Source organism: Hyperolius riggenbachi, chromosome 9 (genome assembly GCF_040937935.1).
Source record: "Hyperolius riggenbachi isolate aHypRig1 chromosome 9, aHypRig1.pri, whole genome shotgun sequence".
NCBI classification, from domain to species: domain Eukaryota; kingdom Metazoa; phylum Chordata; class Amphibia; order Anura; family Hyperoliidae; genus Hyperolius; species Hyperolius riggenbachi.
Window position 1 is genome coordinate 61109759 of NC_090654.1, and position 23638 is coordinate 61133396.

General features: G+C 44.1%; 1 long non-coding RNA gene and 1 pseudogene across 1 annotated transcript in view; one reads left to right on the plus strand and one right to left on the minus strand.

Moving 5' to 3' along the window:
- Nucleotides 1–23638, minus strand: part of LOC137532422 (uncharacterized) — a 226063-nt gene that overhangs the window by 79785 nt on the left and 122640 nt on the right. The window lies entirely within an intron of this gene.
- Nucleotides 14917–15302, plus strand: LOC137531607 (large ribosomal subunit protein eL30-like; annotated as a pseudogene).

Here is a 23638-nt window from a genome sequence, read left to right on the forward strand (position 1 = left end):
TGCAACTGGTTGGATCTTCCCATGCTGCACATTATATTGCGGCATTGCCATGATTTGATTTATTGTTAGACCTTTTTTTTTTTAAGTGGGATACTACTTTTTATTACCCATACAGTTACCATATTTGCTTTTGTGCACAAGTAATATTGTCTGTTTACAAATTACAACTTCCTGAAGTACAGTTTATCTGCTCTGAAAGGTGCCATGTATTTTATTGCATAGCTGCTGTAAGTATATATTAAACTCTATCTAGTGATCACTTCTCAGCTATCTGCTTCTACAGCAGAGAGAGCTCATTTTCAGCACAGCTTGGGATACAGTGGGATGCGAAAATTTGGGCAACCTTGTTAAATCGTCACGATTTTCCTGTATAAATCGTTGGTTGTTACAATAAAAAATGTTAGTTAAATGTATCATATAGGAGACACACACAGTGATATTATAGCAGTGAAATTAAGTTTATTGCATTTACAGAAAGTGTGCAATAATTGTTTAAATAAAATTAGGCAGGTGCATAAATGTGGGCACTGTTGTCATTTTATTGATTCCAAAACCTTTAGAAGTAATTATTGGAACTCAAATTGGCTTGGTAAGCTCAGTGACCCCTGACCTACATACACGGTTATTTACAATTATAAGAAAGAGTATTTAAGGGGGTCAATTGTAAGTTTCCCTCCTCTTTTAAATTTCTCTTGAGAGTAGCAACATGGGGGTCTCAAAACAACTCTCAAATGACCTGAAAACAAAGATTGTTCACCATTATGGTTTAGGGGAAGGATACAGAAAGCTGTCTCAGAGATTTCAGCTGTCTGTTTCCACAGTTAGGAACATATTGAGGAAATGGAAGACCTCAGGCTCAGTTCAAATTAAGGCTCAAAGTGGCAGACCAAAAACAATCTCGGATAAACAGAAGCGACGAATGGTGAGAGCAGTCAGAGTCAACCCACAGACCAGCACCAAAGACCTACAACATCACCTTGCTGCAGATGGAGTCACTGTGCATCGTTCAACCATTTGGCGCACTTTACACAAGTAAATGCTGTATGCAGAGGAAGCCTTTTCTCATCCCACAGCAAAAACAGAGCCGCTTGAGGTATGCTAAAGCACATTTGGACAAGCCTGTGGCCAGAGCAGGGACTGGAAATCTTGTCAAAGTTGAGAGATGCGTGTATTCCACTCAGTATCAGCAGATTCTGGAGACCAATGTCCAGGAATCAGTAACAAAGCAGAATCTGTGCCGGGGCTGGATCTTTCAACAAGACAACAACCCTAAACACTGCTCAAAATCCACTAAGGCATTCATGCAGAGTACAAGTACATTGTTCTGGAATGGCCATCTCAGTCCCCAGACCTGAATATAATTGAAAATCTGTGGTGAGAGTTAAAGAGAGCTGTCCATGCTCGGAAGCCATCAAACCTGAGTGAACTAGAGATGTTTTGTAAAGAGGAATGGTCCAAAATACCTTCAACCAGATACAGGACAACTAAAAGTCAGGGAATTGTATAGGGGAGGGAGGGAAAACTACTAAACACCAGGGAACTGTATGGATGAGGGAGGACCACTAAACACCTGAGAACTATGTAGGGGAGGAAGAAGGGCCACTAGACACCAGGGAATTTTATGAGGGAGAGAGGTAGCCACTAAAAATTGAGATTGACTAACGACTTGGTCCCAGAGCTCAATTTCGGCCAACTTTGTATTTAACTGCTTGCCGCCCGCGTCACGTCAGTAGGCGTGGCCGCGGCGGCAGCCCCAGGACCAGCTAACGCCAATTGGCGGAAAGTCCTGGGGCAGCAGTTTACGGGAGATCGCGCGCACTGTGCGCGCGTATCTCCCACTTGGTGGGCGGAGCTGAGCTCCGCCTTCAGTCTCCGAGCGGCGATCGCGGGAGACTGTTACACGGCGAAACCGCCGTGTATTTACATGTGCAGCGCTGCGATCAGAAGCAGCGCTGCACTGGGGACAGCCGTGTGAGACGGCTGTCCCCCTGGGGGACAAGAGAGCGATCGGCTCTCATATGCAGAAGCCTATGACAACCGATCGCCGTGATTGGCCGGCTGGGGGGAGGGAGGGGATTTAGAAAAAAAGAAAAAGAAAATGGCAAAAAATATTAAAAAACAAACAAACAAATATTTATATAAAAAAAATAAACACAGGGGGGGGGGCGATCAGACCTCACCAACAGAAAGCTCTGTTGGTGGGGAGAAAAGGGGGGGGGGATCACTTGTGTGCAGAGGTATACGGCCCTGCAGCTTGGCCTTAAAGCTGCAGTGGCCAATTAAGGTAAAATTAGGCTGGTCACTAGGGGGGTTTACCACCATGGTCCTCAAGAGGTTAAGTTTGACACCCATGCATTAAGTCCTGCAAAAACAGCACAGGGTAGTTGCACATACAGTTTTCTAGTGAATTGATGCCATAATGAGCTGCCCCAGATTTTAGGTTCTGTACACTTCACCAACATCTGGAAAAGTCTCCACTACAAAGCACCAACAGAGCAGTTAGCGTCGGGATTGAATTGGTACAGAAATATCGTGTGCAGCACAATAATTTCCCGACTCTAATAAATGGGACATTTATCGCACAGATGCCGGGACCTCCCTGGCTCCTCGTCACCTCATCTATGAAGACACGAGAAGGGTTAATGGAGTGCGGGCATGAGGCACTGCCAACTGGCCTCTCTGCTGCGGGAAACGGACGGGGAGCCGTTATAATCCACTTACTGGTTAATTAAGACAGCTGCTTGATAATGCCACAGCTGCTCAGCACTCTTATTGTAATTGTACATTACAGCAGAAATAAGCAATATGATTTATGGCCGCCATATTCCCGGATAAAAGGACGATTAGCGCTAGAAGAATGGCCATCTTGTTGTCTGTTGAGAAGTCGCAGTTCTGATTCCTGTTCAGGGAAATCCTTTTCTCCTTATTCATCTCTTCTTTTCACCGGCAAAGATGATCGAATACAATGAGAGCCTCAGGAAACAACTAGACTATTAGGCGGGAAACAGATTCCAAAATTGTGGTGTTAGGCACCTCCCACTCTATTGTACCATGTGACTATCTCTAGCCATACCCACCATATGGCCACAAGTAGAAAAGTGTAAGTCCAGTCAAAATTTTTTTTTTTTTGAAGCAGAGCTGAACTGAAAATTAAAAGTCAAATTAAATATACACATATCATACTAACCTCCCGTGTAGTCTACTCATCAACCTCTCTCTCTTTCTCCCTATGTTTGCCCACTGTGATCAATGGAATTCTCAGTCCTCCATCCTCATCAAATGGCGATGACCCCGTAGCAGCTTCCGGATCAAATTTTAAATAATTTTACTTGGTTCAGGTTCACGCTAAGCACCTTTACAAGCATTGGAGATTTATCACCCAATTCAGCTGTTTATGGCCTAATTTGTCCTTCCTTTACCACTCCCCTGCTTGGGAGAGGCTTGATTATTTTAACAAATTATTACTGCGTCCAAAAAAAAGTGGTCTCCTGTTTTTCTCCGCCCCCAACCACAGGAAATACCAAGCAGTTCAAATCTGTGCACCCTGAGATATATTAGTCAGACTGTGTAGTATGCCTATCTGCCATTGAGTGCCCAGACTCCTTCTCAGTGGTTTCCAAGGAGCCTCTTTACAAACATGGTGATCAGCTGATTGCCTGAAAAACAGTGTTATTTCTGCTGAAATAATGCTATATTACCGATCTCCATATTTATAAAAGTTTTGTTCATGGTTGGTCAATGAATCACATACAAATAATACAAATTTATGCAACTTGAATCCGGACCAATTAAATCCCACCTCAGCTTCATTCGATCGGTCCGTTTTCTAACTGCAGAAAATGTGCTTCATTCTACATCAACCTTGAATTATTTGCATCTGGTTGACCATCCCTAGTAATCAGCTTAAATAACTGCCAGATTCCATGTATCTGTTATTGCGATTTTTTTTGCGGGGATTGCCAGATAGTAGTGATGCTCACTATATTGATAAAGGGACAACCCACATGATCACCACTTTATAGATTCCCAGACAACATTCAAGACTTTCATAGGGTTGTGCTTTTTTCAATATGTAATTGGCGTAAGTACTGTTAACATTTCCGTGCACTGTCTCCACGCTGCAATCACATTCCCTCCCATTTCCACTAACACAATTGCAGCGTGAACTGTTGGGTATACAAGCGAAACCACATGGAAAATTGCGCTTGCAAATGAATCGCACTAGTGGGAAAACAGCACTGCGATTTACTTGTTAATTACAATGCTGTTGCGATCAATAAAAAGGGCACTATCCACTTTTTGAAACGGATCGCAGCCTAGAGGAAAAGGGCCCAAATGGTTATCCTATATATCTTTATAAATAGGCCCCTTAATGTCTGTGTGTTCACTGATTCTTTTCACTTTCTCTCCAAGTGGTAATCTTGAACGTGTGACCAGATCAAGATAAATACTGATTATATTTCCACCTGTTCGCTGCCCACGCAGTTTCGCTGGTAGAACCAACGTCCTCAGCTCCCCGACCTGGTTTCGGCACCAGCAGTAAGTCACTGGGTAATGGCATGCCAATAGTTTCATCATGATATTCACTAAACACCATTCAATATGATTTTTTTAAGAGAAAGGGACTTTTATTTATATTATTATTTAGAATTTATATAGCGCCGACATGTTCCGCAGAGCTGTACAGAGTACAGAGTATTCCCTCAGAAGGGCTCACAATCTAATCCTAACCATAGTCATATATGTCTATATCATGTAGTGTATGTATTGTAGTCTAGGGCCAATTTTAATGGGAAAACAATCAACTTATCTGTATGTTTTCGGTATGTGGGAGGAAACCAGAGTGCCCATAGGAAACCTACGCAGACATATTATATTATGATGAATATGTCTGTAGGCATTTCTTATCATTCGGTTTCTATCTACTGTAGATCTGTAGCTATTAAATAAATATTAAAGGAAACCTAAAGGGGAGTCCAAAAAATGAGTTTCACTTACCTGTGGCTTCTACCAGCCCCCTGCAGCCGTCCGGTGCCCTCGCGGGCCTCAACAATCCTCTATTCTCCCACCCCCAGCTAGTTTCATTTTCACCAACTCGGAGTCGGTGGGCCATTGCACCTGCGCGGCCCTTGCCACACGTATCCTTTTTCACGCAGGATGCTATTGCGGAGGGGAACGCAAAGAAGGATACTCGTGGCACAGTGAACAGATAATCGCTGAGGACTGGCGAGGGCACAGGACAGCTGCATGCGGCTGGTAGAAGCCCCAGGTAAGTGAAACTCATTTTTTTTTACTTCCCTTTAGGTTTCCTTTAAGTGTCCGTTTGGGAGAGAAAGTCTTTCACTATTGTTTACTGTAGCTATTTCTTCATGTCTTCCATCTCTCACCCGCATTATCATTGATACTTTTTCCATCTACCCCAACAGCTTATAGTCAGCTCCGAAGCTATGGGTCTCATTTAGAGAGCTGTCAACTGTACCACTGCTGTTGTTAGATGTGTCTGCATGTAATTGCCTTTTGACGTCAAGACAGGTTCTTCTGTAGAAAGCCATCACCAGGAGGTTCCATGAGCCTACATGTGGCCCCACGGGCTGGAGATGGACAGCGCTGAGGTGGGTGATATATGGTACTGTCCACCGCAGCTGAAATACAGACACTTCAGTGGACTGATCTCCGTTTGGCATAGAACCGTAAATTTTGCGTTGCTTCTGTGCTGTCAGTTGCCAGGGAGGGAACCCCCCCTGAAGGGGAAACTGAATCACAGCGCCACAATAATGGGAAAGTGTTAATGAAAAAGCAATAATGTCCCTTGGGACGGTCACACTTGTGTCCGGCCAAAATCAATACTGGTGTGTTCAGAATGCGGCGTGTGAATAGATCGCCCCGGCATTTCCTGAGAGATATTATCACCGTTCCTGTGAAGATTATTGTATAATACAGTGATTACGTAGCTGTTCTAGGCAACTGCCTGAGTGATCAATAAAATAATTATCCAAAAGTCACTGTGGTCTGTCACATGCCGAACGTGGGCAGTAAGAGAGAGGCCTTTTATGTGTAGCCAGTAATCCCCTCTTAAGATGTGTATGCAATAGGCAGCCATTGTAATGGATAGGTAGTACAATAAGATAAGAAAGATTGGGGTATATTCATTAAAGCGGACCTAAACTCAGAACTTCCTCTCTGCGCAAACGATAAGCAACAGCATAATAATCTTTAAAGGAAAGGTGCGAGGTCTAAAAAAAAAAAATAGATCTACTTACCTGGGGCTTCCTCCAGCCCCCGGCAGGCAATCTGTCCTTCACTGCAGCTCTGGTGTCCCGGGATCCCTTCCGTTGGAGACCTCACCAAATCAGCATCTTCTGCGCATGCGTGGCCATGCCGCTTGTGATCGCGCTCATGTGGTTTGGAGTGTTCTGCACAGACACAATACTTCTGACCACTTCTGACACTCTAGACCACATGAGTGCGATCACAAGAGGCGCGGACTTGGCGAGGTCGGCATCTCCAACGGAGGGGATCCCAGGACACCGGAGCTGCAGCAAGGGATAGAGATGTCGCGAACCTCCGATTTTCGGTTCGCGAAGTTTCGCGGAGGTTCGGTTCGCGCGAACTTTCGCGAAACCGCAATAGACGTCAATGGGGAGGCGAACTTAAAAATTTTCAAAAATTTCTGCTGGCTAGAAAAATGATAGAAAAGATGTTTCAAGGGGTTTAATACCTGGAGGAAGACATGGTTGAGTGAAATACACATCAAAAGTCCCAGAAAAAATCTGGATTAAATACAAAGCAGTGTTTTAAGGTCAGAAATCTCATTGAATGTTCAATTGCAGGCCTACACTGTTTTATGACATCAGGAATCCCTCACTCCCTCCTCCCTCTCTCCCTGGCTTCAGCATGTAGTGTTGTTGGTGGTATAGTGGTTAAGTGAGTTACCTACCACACACTGAGACCTTGGTTCAATTCCCAGCCAAGACTGGGTTCAATTCCCAGCCACGGTATGTAAGCTGGCTTTTGAAATACTACAAATCCCTGGAAGATGAGACCCTCCTCCCTCCAGGAGGAGAGAGAGAGGGAGGAAGGAGAGAGGTAATATAAGGAATAACAATCAGCTAGGAACAAGCCTACAAGAGTCTAATTAAACTCTCCCTAGCAGCAGCTGTCCCTTAGCTAATTACTGTAGGCAGACGAGTGAGTAACACGACAGGAGAACCTTGCCTTTTATAAGGGGGGGGGGGGCTCCAGCAGTGAGTGTAGTTTGATTGGTGACAATGTGCCTGCTGACTGTGATGTAGAGGGTCAAAGTTCTGCTCAATGGAACATTATGGGGCAAATCAAACTTCCGCAAAAGTTTGCCTTCGCCGGCGAACACGAACCACCTAAAGTTTGCCTGGAACCGTTCGCGGGCGAACCGTTCGGGACATCTCTAGCGAGGGACAGATAGGCTGCTGGGGGCTGGAGAAAGCCCCAGGTAAGTAGATCCATGATCTAGGTTTTTTTGAGACCTCGCACCTGTCCTTTAAAGAAAAACATTTCTTTGTTACAGTTGATAGAAATTCTGCAATAAATCTGTCTACTTCCTGATTTGAAAAAACTAACAAAATATTTCCCTGTCAGGGGAATAAAACTTAGCGTTTATTTATACATTAAAATAGAAATGAGACTGTCATATCGTTAGCTACGTACAAATAGTTGATCCAGTAGGTAAATGGTAATTTGGAGAGTGCTCTCCTCCTACTTCAACTATAAAGTGCTTAGTTACAAATTACAAAGACCCCCCACCATACAAAACCCGACATGTTTCACTTCCTATTGGAAGCTTTATCAAGGGACAAAAGTGCAGTGCATTAGTGCATATAGTGAAAAGATAGATTACAGAGTAATTTAAAACATTGTAAATGGTAGCAAAGCGTATAGGCCTATGATAACAGCCTAGCCAACATGGCGGAAGAGCCCCTCCTTTTATACTGTTCAAAGGTCACATGAGGTGGGTGTGGAGCATGTATCCGCCCACTCTCCTTCATTCCTAGCCCCTCATTGGTCCCGACATCTATCAGTCATAATATTATCCAATCGAGGGGGGACTCAATACTTCATCATGAATCTTTAAAATACCCATTATAGGGAGATTTGGACTCTACAGAAACAAATCCATATAGCGCATTACCTTAGCTATTTGGTCTTCACTTGTGGTAAAAAATGCTTTCCTAGAAAGGCATAAAGAACGTAGGAACTACTCATTCCAAAAAACCAGCGCTCTGATTGGTCTGATAAGGTCACGTGGGCCGCTCTGAAGTCGGCCAATGGAGAAACAGCACATTGGCGTCATCACCAGGCAAGCAGCGTGATTGGCCCCCATGCGGGCGGCCAATCAGCGGCATGTGAAGGCGGAGATATCTCCGCATGTACGCCTGCCATAGGGCAGCGGCAATGCGTAGGAGCAGGGGGCGGATCTCTTCAGCGATAAACATTCGGTTGGGCTATTCATTTGACGCCCACCTCGCTGTCATTGGTGGATATGCGCGATAGGGGGAGTGAGGTGACAGTGTAAACACATCACGCCCCCTACTTTATCACGTAGATTAGTATTGCTGTATCATCTTCTAAGAATCAAGGCTATACACTCAAAGGAGTGGTTATTTCCACCCATGACCAAGGGGGACAGAGGTGGACTTTTTATAACACACATACCAACATTTTTATCACCAAAGTCAAGGATATTTATTAAAGATCATCTAATGCCCGGGGGAAGCTGGTAGCTACAGATCTTATATTCAGTGTTTACATACTCAGGTAAGTATATACCATAATGTACATAAATCTTTGCAAAGATAGCAATAGAGTTATTTCCAAGGCACTGGTATATATAACACAATACATAAATAGGGAGCAATTATTGAGGGTGGGTGCATTTATAGGAATGGTGTGTAGGTGAAACCTTCATTGAGGCCACCCGGAGACAAGGTACCCATCCTATATATCCATTGAGCTTCAATTTGCCTCAATTTCTGATCCAGATTTCCTCCTCTTGGGCCCATCCTCCATTGTTGAACTACCCAATACCTTAACCCCTCGGGGTCGCCCCCATGATATTCCAGGAAATGTCGTGCAACAGGTGTATTGCGTTTATGTTTAATGTCACCAATGTGCTCCAGGATACGTGTTTTGACTGATCTGGTCGTTTCTCCAATATAAATATATAGACAGGGGCACCTAAGTGCATAGACAACCCCCTCCGTATTACAGTTGTAAAAATCCCATATGTCAAACACCCTTCCATTTCTTGGTGCTCTGAATTGTTTACACTTTTCTACATGATCACAAGCCTTGCATTTTCCACACCTGTGCATACCATTCATATCTGTACTAAGCCATGTTTTCTTCTTCCCTCTTATGGTTCTCTGAGCCTGTGGTAGATAGGAGTGTGTTAATGAGTCCCCCAGGTTTCTACCCCTCCTGTAGGTGAACTGTGGGAAGTTAGGTAGGATCTCTTTTAACTGTGGGTCTAGCATTAGCAAAGACCAGTGTCTCTCCATAATTTTTTTCACATTCGGTGATTGGTTGGTGAAGGTGTTGATAATTCTTGTCTTTCCCTTCTCTATCTTATCTCTGGTTCTTGGGACAAGGAGTTCACATCTCTCTGTTTCTATTGCTTTCTCCTCTGCTCTCAACAAAACATTATCTGGGTATCCCCTTGCTTTGAATCTTCTCTTGAGGTTACAACACTCATTTTTAAAATCCTCCTGATTCGAACAATTTCTTTTAGCCCGTAGGAATTGTCCCTTTGGGATCCCCCTTTTCAGTGGTACAGGATGATAGCTCTCCCACGCTAGAAGGGAGTTCGTGGATGTCGCCTTTCGGAATATTTTAGTGTCCAGACCACCATCCTGGTTTTTCCATATTTGTACATCCAGGAAGTTTATTGTACTTTGGTCAATTTCATAGGTAAAGAACATTTCGATTTGGTTGTTATTGAGCAGGGATATAAATTCGACAAACATGTCTCTGGGGCCGTCCCACAGAATGAAGACATCATCTATGAAACGGCCCCAGAAGACTATGTGGGAGGCGTAGATTGCCAGATCTTCCCCAAATACATAGGTATCCTCCCACCACCCAAGGAATAAATTTGCATAAGATGGGGCACATGCTGTGCCCATAGCACAACCCCTCTCTTGTAGGTAAAACTGGCCCTGAAACAGAAAATAGTTGTGTGTCAGAATAAATTGTAACAGTTGCATTAAAAAGATGGAGTGTTCCCTCATATGTATACTTCTAGTTTTGAGGTAATAATCGACCGCCTGTATGCCCAAGTTATGCCCGATGTTGTTGTAGAGGGCTTCTACATCTAGGCTAGCCAGCCATGTATTCTTGGTGATCTTAATATCACTCAATTTATTAAGCAAGTCCATCGTGTCCCTCAGATATGATGGCAAGGCCTCCACATATGGGCGTAAAAAGTAGTCGACATATCTACTAGCATTTTCTGTCAGGCTGCCATTTCCCGAAACTATCGGACGTCCGGGAGGTGATGTAATATTTTTATGCACCTTGGGGAGGGCATAGAATGTTGGTATCGTAGGGAATTTATTAAGAATCTTGTCAAAGTCTGTACTGTCAAGGATGCCTTTGGTTTTTGCCATTTTAAGGAAGTCCTCCATTTCTCTATGGAAGATCTCAGTGGGGTTCTTATCAAGTTTTTTATATTGCTTGCAGTCCTTTAATAATTTTTGACACATTTGTACATATTTGTCACGAGTCATGATCACAATATTACCCCCCTTATCTGATCTTTTAATCACAATTTGATCATTCTTCATCAGTCTTTCTAAGGCCTCTTCCTCTCCTTTACTTAAATTTGACATCTTTCTACAGGGTTGTGTTCCAGAATTTCTAGCCAGATCCTCCAAGTCTTTTGTTACCACATCTAAAAAACATTGGATTGAGGGATAGTTATTAATGCTTGGGCAGAATTTACTCTTTGTAGGTAGATTGCTCACAGGGGTCCCCACCTGCACCACTCCGGTGCTGTTTTCTTCAAGCAAGGAGTTTAAAACATCAAGAGCCAGTTCATCTCTCTCATAGATTCTCTTATTAGTCATGGTTGGTGTGTTTATAAACTTATGAATCGCTAATTTACGGGCAAATCGGTTAACATCTTTCACTGTCTCAAAGAGATCGAAATTGGGGGTGGGGACAAACGACAGTCCTTTTGTTAGTACTGAGATCTCTGCCTGGTCTAATATTCGCTCAGAAAGATTGATAACTAACATCTTATCCTCATGTATATCATTGTCTACCACTCCTCCTCTCTCTCCCTTCTCGGATTTGGCTTGTAGCCCCATCTGTTTCTGTTCCTTAAGGTTCTTGGGGTATATCCTGGGGGTATATCCTGTCCCCTTGGTCTGCCCCTCCCCTTCGGTTTCTTGGGTTTTACGACCCGCTCCCCTGATTCTGACCCTGTACTTTGTTCCCCTTCCGACTCAGTGCCTGTTTCTGTACCTGAGTTATTGGGATCATGTGGGGGATTTTTAGGTGGATTTGGATTACGTTTCCAATTATAGATCTTCCCTTGTTTAAAGTCATTAGTGTCGCGTACGTATTTCTTATGTTTTTTAGTTTTAATCATCTCTTTATGCGAGTGGACTTTAGTTTGTAATTTTTGTTCAAGTTCATTAAACACAGGGTTGGTTTTAAAACTCATGATTTTTTTGTGTTCTTCTGACAGTTTTTTATTAATAGTTTCCAAATATTTAATCTCAAAGTCCCTAAGGTATGTCATGAGTTCCAGAGTTTGTTTGGTTTTTAATTTATTCCACCCCTTCATAAAGTCCTCGTTTTCTGCATGCTTATGTGGTATTACAAGGTTACGCAAACCCCGTACCGTAATATTTTCCTTTAAGTACGTATTAAAACTTGAAATCTCCCACCAACTACGATTGTGATCCTTGTAGATGTTAAAGATCTTTTTGAAGGCCTCATTTATTTCAGGGTTGGATACAATAGTTGTATTTGGGATCGGGTCGCTTACTTCATTGTGATTGGAAAAAACCTCCTTTGCCTCTGCGATAAGTTTATTAATGTCAGGTATAGAGTCCAAAAAACCCGCCATGTTACAAAAAGGTAAATATTCCCCTAGGAAGGTAAATGGTGTCAGGACACCTATCTAACTTAAGAAAACAACACAGAACCTGATTTTTCCAAAAACTAACAAAATATTTCCCTGTCAGGGGAATAAAACTTAGCGTTTATTTATACATTAAAATAGAAATGAGACTGTCATATCGTTAGCTACGTACAAATAGTTGATCCAGTAGGTAAATGGTAATTTGGAGAGTGCTCTCCTCCTACTTCAACTATAAAGTGCTTAGTTACAAATTACAAAGACCCCCCACCATACAAAACCCGACATGTTTCACTTCCTATTGGAAGCTTTATCAAGGGACAAAAGTGCAGTGCATTAGTGCATATAGTGAAAAGATAGATTACAGAGTAATTTAAAACATTGTAAATGGTAGCAAAGCGTATAGGCCTATGATAACAGCCTAGCCAACATGGCGGAAGAGCCCCTCCTTTTATACTGTTCAAAGGTCACATGAGGTGGGTGTGGAGCATGTATCCGCCCACTCTCCTTCATTCCTAGCCCCTCATTGGTCCCGACATCTATCAGTCATAATATTATCCAATCGAGGGGGGACTCAATACTTCATCATGAATCTTTAAAATACCCATTATAGGGAGATTTGGACTCTACAGAAACAAATCCATATAGCGCATTACCTTAGCTATTTGGTCTTCACTTGTGGTAAAAAATGCTTTCCTAGAAAGGCATAAAGAACGTAGGAACTACTCATTCCAAAAAACCAGCGCTCTGATTGGTCTGATAAGGTCACGTGGGCCGCTCTGAAGTCGGCCAATGGAGAAACAGCACATTGGCGTCATCACCAGGCAAGCAGCGTGATTGGCCCCCATGCGGGCGGCCAATCAGCGGCATGTGAAGGCGGAGATATCTCCGCATGTACGCCTGCCATAGGGCAGCGGCAATGCGTAGGAGCAGGGGGCGGATCTCTTCAGCGATAAACATTCGGTTGGGCTATTCATTTGACGCCCACCTCGCTGTCATTGGTGGATATGCGCGATAGGGGGAGTGAGGTGACAGTGTAAACACATCACGCCCCCTACTTTATCACGTAGATTCGTATTGCTGTATCATCTTCTAAGAATCAAGGCTATACACTCAAAGGAGTGGTTATTTCCACCCATGACCAAGGGGGACAGAGGTGGACTTTTTATAACACACATACCAACATTTTTATCACCAAAGTCAAGGATATTTATTAAAGATCATCTAATGCCCGGGGGAAGCTGGTAGCTACAGATCTTATATTCAGTGTTTACATACTCAGGTAAGTATATACCATAATGTACATAAATCTTTGCAAAGATAGCAATAGAGTTATTTCCAAGGCACTGGTATATATAACACAATACATAAATAGGGAGCAATTATTGAGGGTGGGTGCATTTATAGGAATGGTGTGTAGGTGAAACCTTCATTGAGGCCACCCGGAGACAAGGTACCCATCCTATATATCCATTGAGCTTCAATTTGCCTCAATTTCTGATCCAGATTTCCTCCTCTTGGGCCCATCCTCCATTGTTGAACTACCCAATACCTTAACCCCTCGGGGTCGCCCCCATGATATTCCAGGAAATGTCGTGCAACAGGTGTATTGCGTTTATGTTTAATGTCACCAATGTGCTCCAGGATACGTGTTTTGACTGATCTGGTCGTTTCTCCAATATAAATATATAGACAGGGGCACCTAAGTGCATAGACAACCCCCTCCGTATTACAGTTGTAAAAATCCCATATGTCAAACACCCTTCCATTTCTTGGTGCTCTGAATTGTTTACACTTTCTACATGATCACAAGCCTTGCATTTTCCACACCTGTGCATACCATTCATATCTGTACTAAGCCATGTTTTCTTCTTCCCTCTTATGGTTCTCTGAGCCTGTGGTAGATAGGAGTGTGTTAATGAGTCCCCCAGGTTTCTACCCCTCCTGTAGGTGAACTGTGGGAAGTTAGGTAGGATCTCTTTTAACTGTGGGTCTAGCATTAGCAAAGACCAGTGTCTCTCCATAATTTTTTTCACATTCGGTGATTGGTTGGTGAAGGTGTTGATAATTCTTGTCTTTCCCTTCTCTATCTTATCTCTGGTTCTTGGGACAAGGAGTTCACATCTCTCTGTTTCTATTGCTTTCTCCTCTGCTCTCAACAAAACATTATCTGGGTATCCCCTTGCTTTGAATCTTCTCTTGAGGTTACAACACTCATTTTTAAAATCCTCCTGATTCGAACAATTTCTTTTAGCCCGTAGGAATTGTCCCTTTGGGATCCCCCTTTTCAGTGGTACAGGATGATAGCTCTCCCACGCTAGAAGGGAGTTTGTGGTTTGGAAGCAGCCATAGGGTTAACACCCTGTGTTTACAAATTAGCTACTCGAGATTCCTGAGCTGACACAGCTGAGAGATCAAATTATAACTTGTGATTAGTCATAGATGAGGGGGAATTAGATAGGCTAAACTCTCTAAACACATACAGGGTGGATTTATCTATGTTTTTCCTCCTTCTTTTAATAGAGTTCTGGTTCACTTTAAATAGCCTTCACATTTATGTGCGTACACAGAACTCGTAAATTGTGCTCATGCTATAAACAATGCGCTTATTGCTTAAAAAACATTTGCATTGTATATATAACACGGGTTATGTATGTTACGTGGTTTGTGTAACACATGGCAAAATGATGATGTGCTGTAAGCGCATGTAAATTGTATTACTATATGCTGAATATACCACACTAAACCAAACAGATATGGTTTTAAAACGTAGCATTCCTTTTCTTGCTCCCCGGCCATCTTGAGCTGCGCTGCTGGTCCGGGATTACTGCAATCATGGCGGCCGCCAAGAAGACGAAAAAGTCCATGGAGTCCATCAACTCAAGGCTTCAGCTTGTTATGAAAAGTGGCAAATATGTCCTTAGTTACAAGCAGAGTATCTGGGAAGGCAAAGCTAAGCTTGTCATTCTTGCAAACAACTGCCCAGCGCTGAGGAAATCAAGAGATTGAATACTATGCAATGTTGGCAAAGTCCGGAGTCCACCACTACAGTGGTAACAATATTGAACTGAGAACAGCCTGCAGTAAATACGACAGAGTAGGCACATTGGCTATCATTGATCTAGGTGACTCTGACATCATCTGAAGCATGCCAGAAAAACAACAGCCCGCTGAGAAGTAAATTTCGATACCAAACTTACCGGTAATACATGACTGGTTTCTCAGGGGGAAAAAACAACTCAGCATTTAGAGGTAGTACTCTGGTGAATGCTGAGACTTGGTGTAAATCCAAAGAGAAGTAACAGTACCTGGCACCAAATGCAGCAGGGCAGACACACCGGGACTGGGACCAGGACACAGAGCGTGCTCATCCAGAATCCTTGTAATCCAATCGAGTTGAAGAAAAAAGCGGGGCACCACTCCTTTAAAAGTCCCTTTATTCCGGTGGGGGAGACAGCAGGTACATGCAGTGGGGGTATCAAGTGCCTGACAGCTGTTTCGCTGGGTTAAACCAGCTTCTTCAGAGGCAGTATGTTACTGCCTCATACTGCCTCTGAAGAAGCTGGTTTAACCCAGCGAAACAGCTGTCAGGCACTTGATACCCCCACTGCATGTACCTGCTGTCTCCCCCACCGGAATAAAGGGACTTTTAAAGGAGTGGTGCCCCGCTTTTTTCTTCAACTCGAATACTGAGACTTGTAGCATTAAGTTCACACATAAAAGGTGTACAGCTCCATTCCAGTCCAGTCCTGTCTAGTACTTAGATTAAAGGGCCCTTGAGCAGGTGCTCATGCGCGGTTCAATCTTAGAGAACTGTGCATGTGCAGGACTTCATGCAGGCTGGTGTGATGATCCGTAGCCGGCCAGGGTAAAGGTGCTATACACGGAAGTGGGAACCAGACCTGACAACTTCAGGCCAAGGTCGTTCTGCAACCAGAGCCGGTTCAGGGAAGGAGCCAGGGGGACGACGCGGGACCTCAAGGCCTATGGTGGGCTCGAGGAAGCCCCAGGTAAGTGGAAATTTAGTTTTTATCACCTGCTCAGGGTCCCTTTAACGGGATCAGTGAATAATGACGCACAGCGCCTATGCATAAGAATGGCGCCGCATTAAAAAGATACGCTTATCGCTATTTATCGTTAGTACTGCATAATAATGGCGCACAGGGAAAAAAGAAGAAAAACGGCACACACTAACGTTATTTATCAATAGTGGCACACACTAACGTTATTTAACAATAGTGGCACACACTAACGTTATTTATCAATAGCGCCCTACATAAGCCAAACTGCAGACGTTATTTAACTGCAAAACGGTGAATGGATTTAATGTAACACTGTCAAGGTTAGGGTAAGGCACTGGGGGGGTCTTAAGGTTAGGCACCACCAGGGGGGGTCTTAGGGTTAGGCACCACCAGGGGGGTCTTAGGGTTAGGCACCACCAGGGGGGGGGGGGGGTCTTAGGGTTAGGCACCACCAGGGGGGTCTTAGGGTTAGGGATAGGTACAGGGAGGGTTCTGTGTGAGAGTAGGGTTAGGTATACAGTACAATATACACCACCAGGGGGTGGTTAGGGTTAGGCACCACCAGGGGGGTGGTTAGGGTTAGGGACCACCAGGGGGGGGGGGTTTATGGGTTAGGGACCACCAGGGGGGGGTTTATGGGTTAGGGATAAGTACAGAGAGGGTTCTGTGTGTTAACGCTAAATAACGATAAGGCTTTAACGCTAAATAACAATAAGGCTTTAACGTTAAATAGCGATAAGCGGCAAACGGATTAGCGGCAACACTGTGCGCCATTATTCACAGGCGCCATTTTCAGATGGAAGCGAATGAAGGGGCAGAATCTGCACCTCTTTCTTACTCATTTGTCCCTCTTTCAGGACTGATGTAAAGAAGATCTATAAATACATGAATTTGTGTGCTGAAAAAAATATTTAATTGACTCAAACCATTATTCTTGTCTTTTAAAGTGTGCCTAAGGTGATATGTGACATGATGAGATAAACATGTGTTTGTACAGTACAAAACATATTAATAACCAGACTGTTTTATTTTGCTGCCTGAAAGAGTTAATTTTAGGCATGGAAGTGACAGCTTGTTGGGAATATAGTAAGCATCACTGATAAGCAAATTACAACCATAAAACTTTTCATGGCTGAATATAACTTCTGAGGGCAGGGAGAGATAAAATACATGAACTATTGACCTTTTTTTAACTCTGGGACACTTAATAGACTGCCACTGATTAAAGGACAGTGTTGCTCATTTACGACCTCATGATCACGGGTAACCCGTGATCATAAGCTGTTTTTCCTGATCACGAGGTCGGATTCTGAATTTGTGATCTCCTCTCCATCACGGATTCAGTTCCGAATGCACCCATGATCGTGGTCCAAATCTGGCTCGTGATCACAGATTTAGCCGTGATTATGTCCAATAAATAGAGAAAGAGCAAAGTCTCCGGGCACCTTCCGTCCAATTGTTTTATTGCAGTGTTAGATCGTGCGTCTACAATACAGCCATATAACCGATCCTCAAGTGATGGTGTGGTGGAGGTGGGGGGGCACCGAGCACCAGTTGGGGCCTGCGACGGCCGTTTCGCGTCTCAGTGGACGCTTGGTCACGCTATGCTCCAATAACTGAAGTGAGATGCGACTCTCCGGTATATCGCTGGGATATGCCCCGCCCCTTCCGTTTGTCGCACTCGCTATTGGTGAGTGAAGATGAAATGGGGCAATCTAGCCAATGACGGACCGCATCTCCTCCGTGTCAGAACTACCATGCCCATAAGGCTGTGCGGCCTGAGAGGCATAGAAGGGGCTATGCGCTTTCGCCGCATTTCATTGGCTGTCTCACAATCTGTGCAGCCAATCCCTTACTCAATTATGCCGCACAAAAAACGGCTGCATACATTTTAGCAACATCTATCCGAACTGCCTGGGCTTGGTAAAAAGGGGGGAAAGAAAAAAAAGACCATTTTAAAAAGGTTCCCCACTATTCATCTCTGTCACGGAGGAGGGTCTCTTCATATGGCATATCCCTAAACATTATGTGATTAATGCAAAAGTGACACACAATTTTAAAAAGGATAAAATCCGGGCGTTTCAGACCCAGCTGCAGCCAAAACTGCTCTAAAGTTACAGTATATCACCAAGCAATATTAAATGATCTGTGGGAGGGAGGTGGACGACTGGATTGGTCTGATGTTTTGGCCACAGGGGACTTGCAACTGGGAGATCCCAGTACTTTCAGAGCCTGTAAATCGGTGCAGCCCTTCCCAGTCTCCCCAGGGTCCAGTATTGATCATTTTTTTGATGCCGTATTAAGAGATCTTAAGGCCCAGATTTATGACCAAGCCATTCCAAATTTGAGTGTACAAGAGAGAAAGGCACTTGAATGGCTGAGGAGGAATGAGGGGTTGGTCATAAGGAACGCGGACAAAGGAGGTAATCTGGTCATAATGACGACTCAGCAATATAGGATGGAAGCCGAAAGGCAACTTAATGATAAAGACACTTATTGTCCGCTTCCTCCTGACCCAACCCCTCGCTTCCAGAGTGAGTTGAAGGCCCTATTGGAAGGAGGAATGGAGAGAGGATTTCTCTCCAAGAAATTGGCGAGGGATTTAATCCCGACCTTCCCTAGACGACCAGTGTGGTACCACATCCCAAAAATTCACAAGTCCTTGGCCGCACCGCCGGGACGTCCCATAGTGTCAGGCTGTGGGTCTTTCACGGAGAGATTGTCCAGGTACCTGGACCATCTCCTGTGCCCCCTACTTGGAGGGGTGCCCTCTTATTTGAGGGATACCCTGGAGGTGTTGCAGAATGTGGAGCGTGCCACTTGGGTCCCAGGAGACAGGCTGGCCACAATTGATGTGGTCAGTCTGTATAGCAGAATTCCCCAAGACCTGGGGGTGCAGGCCGTCAGAAAATACCTACAACGCACCAATAAGGATGATGAGTATATTGAATTCATTTGTCAATGTTTGCATTTTGTTTTGACACATAACGCCTTTTTATTTGACGGACGCTGGTACCAACAGGTGGCGGGGACTGCTATGGGGACCCCAGTGGCATGCTCCTTTGCCAACCTCTTTTTGGGGGCCTGGGAAGAGTCTGCGGTGCACTCGGATTCGAATCCTTTCCGAGGTCACATCAGACAGTGGTCCAGGTACGTAGACGACGTCCTGGTGGTGTGGTCTGGCACCGAAAATGAATTCCTCGATTTTGTGAGGTACCTAAATGTCAACAATATCAACATGCAATTCACCTCATAGATGATAGGTGATGAGGTGGTCTTTTTAGATTTGAGGTTGAAAATTGTTGACAATAAATTGATCAGCGAGGGTTATCGTAAACTGACCGCAACCAATTCGGTCCTTCACGCTGGGAGTTTCCACCCGAAGCATGTAGTGGATGCAATCCCTTATGGCCAATATCTTCGCCTGAGAAGGAACAATCGACGTTCGATGACCAAGCAACTGAATTGACCCACAGATTTGTGAAAAGAGGGTATGTGTAAGGAAACGCGGAAAGGCCGCCATCTCTCGAAGTGAGGCGGCTGTTTCCGCGTCCAGCATGGCGTCACAACGCGGAAAAAACGCCGCATGCCGCATAGGCAGTGCGGCGGAATCCGCATTGGTAACGGCGGAATCCGCATCAGAGGCGGCCCCCGCACTAGATACATTGCATGACAGTACTGGTGTGGCTGGGACTGATAGTCCACCAAGTTTCAGACTTACACGCGCGCGAGCACAGAGGCAGAGTTTAAATAGCAGTTAGAAGGGAGTCGGCTGACCAGCTGGGTCAGCTGACAAATTCCACTGCTCCCATTGGACCAGCAATTAGGGAGGTCCTGGAAAGGTCCTAGAGTATATATACTGCTGGTTGTTCACTTGCTCTTTGTCTGGCGTGCGATCACATACGTGGGAGCACCCAGATCCGTAGTCAGATCCGTTAGTGTGCCGGGACCAGCTGGAGCTGTAATCCTACACTAAGCTAGATTCTGTTGATAGCTTAAAGTACTAGTTTGATTGTGATTATCTGTTATGACCTTTGCCTGCCTTGACCATCCTTCTGAACTCTGATCTTGTACCTCGATATTTCTGACACTCTGTTGCCGAACCCCGGCTCGTTTCTAGACTCCGCCTCAGCCTCCTGATTCTGTACCTCGATATTTCTGATACCCCGTTGCCGAACCCTGCTTGTACTTAGACTCCGCCTTTGTCTCCTGATCTTGTAATTTATCTGTCTGTGTGTGTACGACCTGGCTTGTCCGACCTCGAGAACCGACCTTACCGTTAGAGGTGGTTCCTCGCTCTGTTAGCGACCCTTCCTCCCGAGGGTCACTTCCAGAAATCCTTCCTACTGTCAGTCTGACTCCTCCCGTCTTGGAGAGCTCAGGTCTGCGGAAGGAATCTGTGCAGTACTCCTTGCTGCACTGAGGCCTAATCCTCAAAGTGTTACTGTTACACCAAACACTACACTCTACTCAGGTGAACAGAGGTTAGCTAGTATATCGGATTATCGGTGAGACTGCAGATCACTTATAATCTGGTATATATCTGTATTCCCAGTGATACTGCAGATCACCGGTAATCAGATACTCTCTGTGCTCACCGATCGTTACAGTATGACCCACAGAAGTTGGTGAGGGCTAGAGGTCGGGCTGCTGAGAAGGACAGAGAGACCCTCTTGCAGGGAAACAGTAAGCAAGGTGAAAAGGACAGGAGAATGGTTTTTACCTTTGATTATACCCCTCTGGCAGATAAGATAAGGGAGAGCGTTTTTAATCATTGGTAGATAATCAGACAAGATCCAGAGCTATCCAGTAAAATTCCACAACCCCCACGGGTGGCTTTCAGAAGGGCACCTATTCTGGCCAATTTACTGACCCGGAGTGAGTTTGTGTCCCCCAAACGTACAACATGGCTGAATAGATACGCTATTAAAGGCAACTTTAAATGTGTGTTTTGTAAATACTGCCCCAAAATGATTACGCAAAGATGCATAACGGTGGGAGGAGTGGATTTCCATATGAAAGGGTTATATACATGTTTAACCGATTATGTGGTATATGTGATCTTCTGCCCCTGTAAAAGATTTTATATCGGACAAACAACAAGACCGATTAAAATACGAATTGGGGAGCATGTTAGTACAATTAAAGCTGGGAAGAGCTGCACTAGGTTGGTATCACACATGGAGGAAGAACATGGAGGAAGTTGTTACGGATTGAAATTTGCAGTATTGGATAGAGTTGAGGCCCCAAGACGAGGGGGTGACAGGGACAAACTACTCCTTAGGAAAGAAACATGTATTATACTGCGTACGGAAGCAATGGGACCAGCCGGTCTGAATGATAAAATTGAATTGGCATGTATGCTAGACCCATAAATATGTAATTGGTACGGCAGTATATACGATTTGAATGGGTACATCAATGATGGGAGTGGATCCTGTAAATTTTGCCAGTTTCTTGTATATGTGATTTTGGATATATTTTCAATCGTCCTAGAGTGGTGGTGTGATGGAGGTTACGCAAAGGTCGAATGTGTCCCCTTTGAGCCCCCTCTTTTGTATCTGTATTTGTTCCCCCTGCATATAGCTGTCTAGGCTTAAGTTAGAGCCATATAATTAGATGTTTATAATTGCTTGGTGGTATACTGTAACTTTAGAGCAGTTTTGGCTGCAGCTGGGTCTGAAACGCCCGGATTTTATCCCTTTTAAATTTGTGTGTCACTTTTGCATTAATCACATAATGTTTAGGGATATGCCATATGAAGAGACCCTCCTCCGTGACAGAGATGAATAGTGGGGAACCTTTTTAAAATGGCCTTTTTTTTCTTTCCCCCCTTTTTACCAAGCCCAGGCAGTTCGGATAGATGTTGCTAAAATGTATGCAGCCGTTTTTTGTGCGGCATAATTGAGTAAGGGATTGGCTGCACAGATTGTGAGACAGCCAATGAAATGCGGCGAAAGCGCATAGCCTCTTCTATGCCTCTCAGGCCGCACAGCCTTATGGGCATGGTAGTTCTGACACGGAGGAGATGCGGTCCGTCATTGGCTAGATTGCCCCATTTGATCTTCACTCACCAATAGCGAGTGCGACAACCGGAAGGGGCGGGGCATATCCCCGCGATATACCGGAAAGTCGCATCTCGCTTCAGTTATTGGAGCATAGCGTGACCAAGCGTCCACTGAGACGCGAAACGGCCGTCGCAGGCCCCAACTGGTGCTCGGTGCCCCCCCACCTCCACCACACCATCACTTGAGGATCGGTCATATGGCTGTATTGTAGACGCACGATCTAACACTGCAATAAAACAATTGGACGGAAGGTGCCCGGAGACTTTGCTCTTTCTCTATGTATTGGATGTACTGATGGCTTTCTTCACCCATTCCGATGTGCACACGTCCCAGCAGCAGAAGCGTCGGTGATCTGGTGAGAAAAGTGTTGTTTTTTTTTTGCCCATATACACCTACACTGCTCCAGGTTAGAAAGTAGGGAGTGCCACTCACATCTACTTCTCCTTGGCAAAATTAGCCGTGATTATGGCCATGATTATTAACCTGAAAACCCGTCCACTTAAGAGGTTAAGTGCAAAGCCCCCTTATATGCTAGAAACACCAAATTTGCAGGATATGTTAAGTAGAACAGTGGGAACAAGAGGAAAACATTTTTTTCAAAAAGACCTTATAGTTTTTGAGAAAATCAATTTTAAACTTTCAAAGGAAAACAGTATACATTTAAATGCGGTAAATGACAGTTAATGTATTTACCGCATTTACATGTATACTTTTTTCCTTTGAAACTTCCTTTGAAATTTTAAAATCGATTTTCTCAAAAATTATATGATCTTTTTGAAAAACAAAAAAGTCCCCCTTGTTCCCACTGTTCTACTTAACATATCTGGCAAATGTGGTGATTATATCATGTAAGGGTGCTTTGCTATTAACTGCTAAATTCGGCAGGTTTTGGCGCATTTTTAATCACAAATACTTTTTTCATTTGAAACTTTAAAATAACCACTGATCACCTTTATAATCCATGCAATTTTGGTGATTGTAGCATGTATTAACGTTAAAGTCAAATCCGTGATCACGGATTCTACATGCAATCACGGCTAAAATCGAATTCGGAGCTCCAATTCAAATCCAGATCCCGATCACGGCATATCCGGATTTCTATTCTGCCGCGGCCGGATTTACTCGAATTCGTGATTGGGGGGTATCCGAGCATCACTGCTTAAAGACAGTAAAACGTTCAACCCACTTTGTAAATCTTTTGATATAAAAGAACACTCTGGGATACTTAAAAATGTTTTTAGAAGTAGGAGGATAAATATAATTGTTTATCTCTTCAGTTTATTTTCACCTCTGGTTCACTTTAAATTCAAATATTTCTTATTTTTCAAATGTTAATATGAAGGAAAAGTAGTGATGATAAAAAGGACCAGTGTGGTTTGAATTATAAAATTACATTTTTTGCTTATGAATTCTTTACGGTATGCATG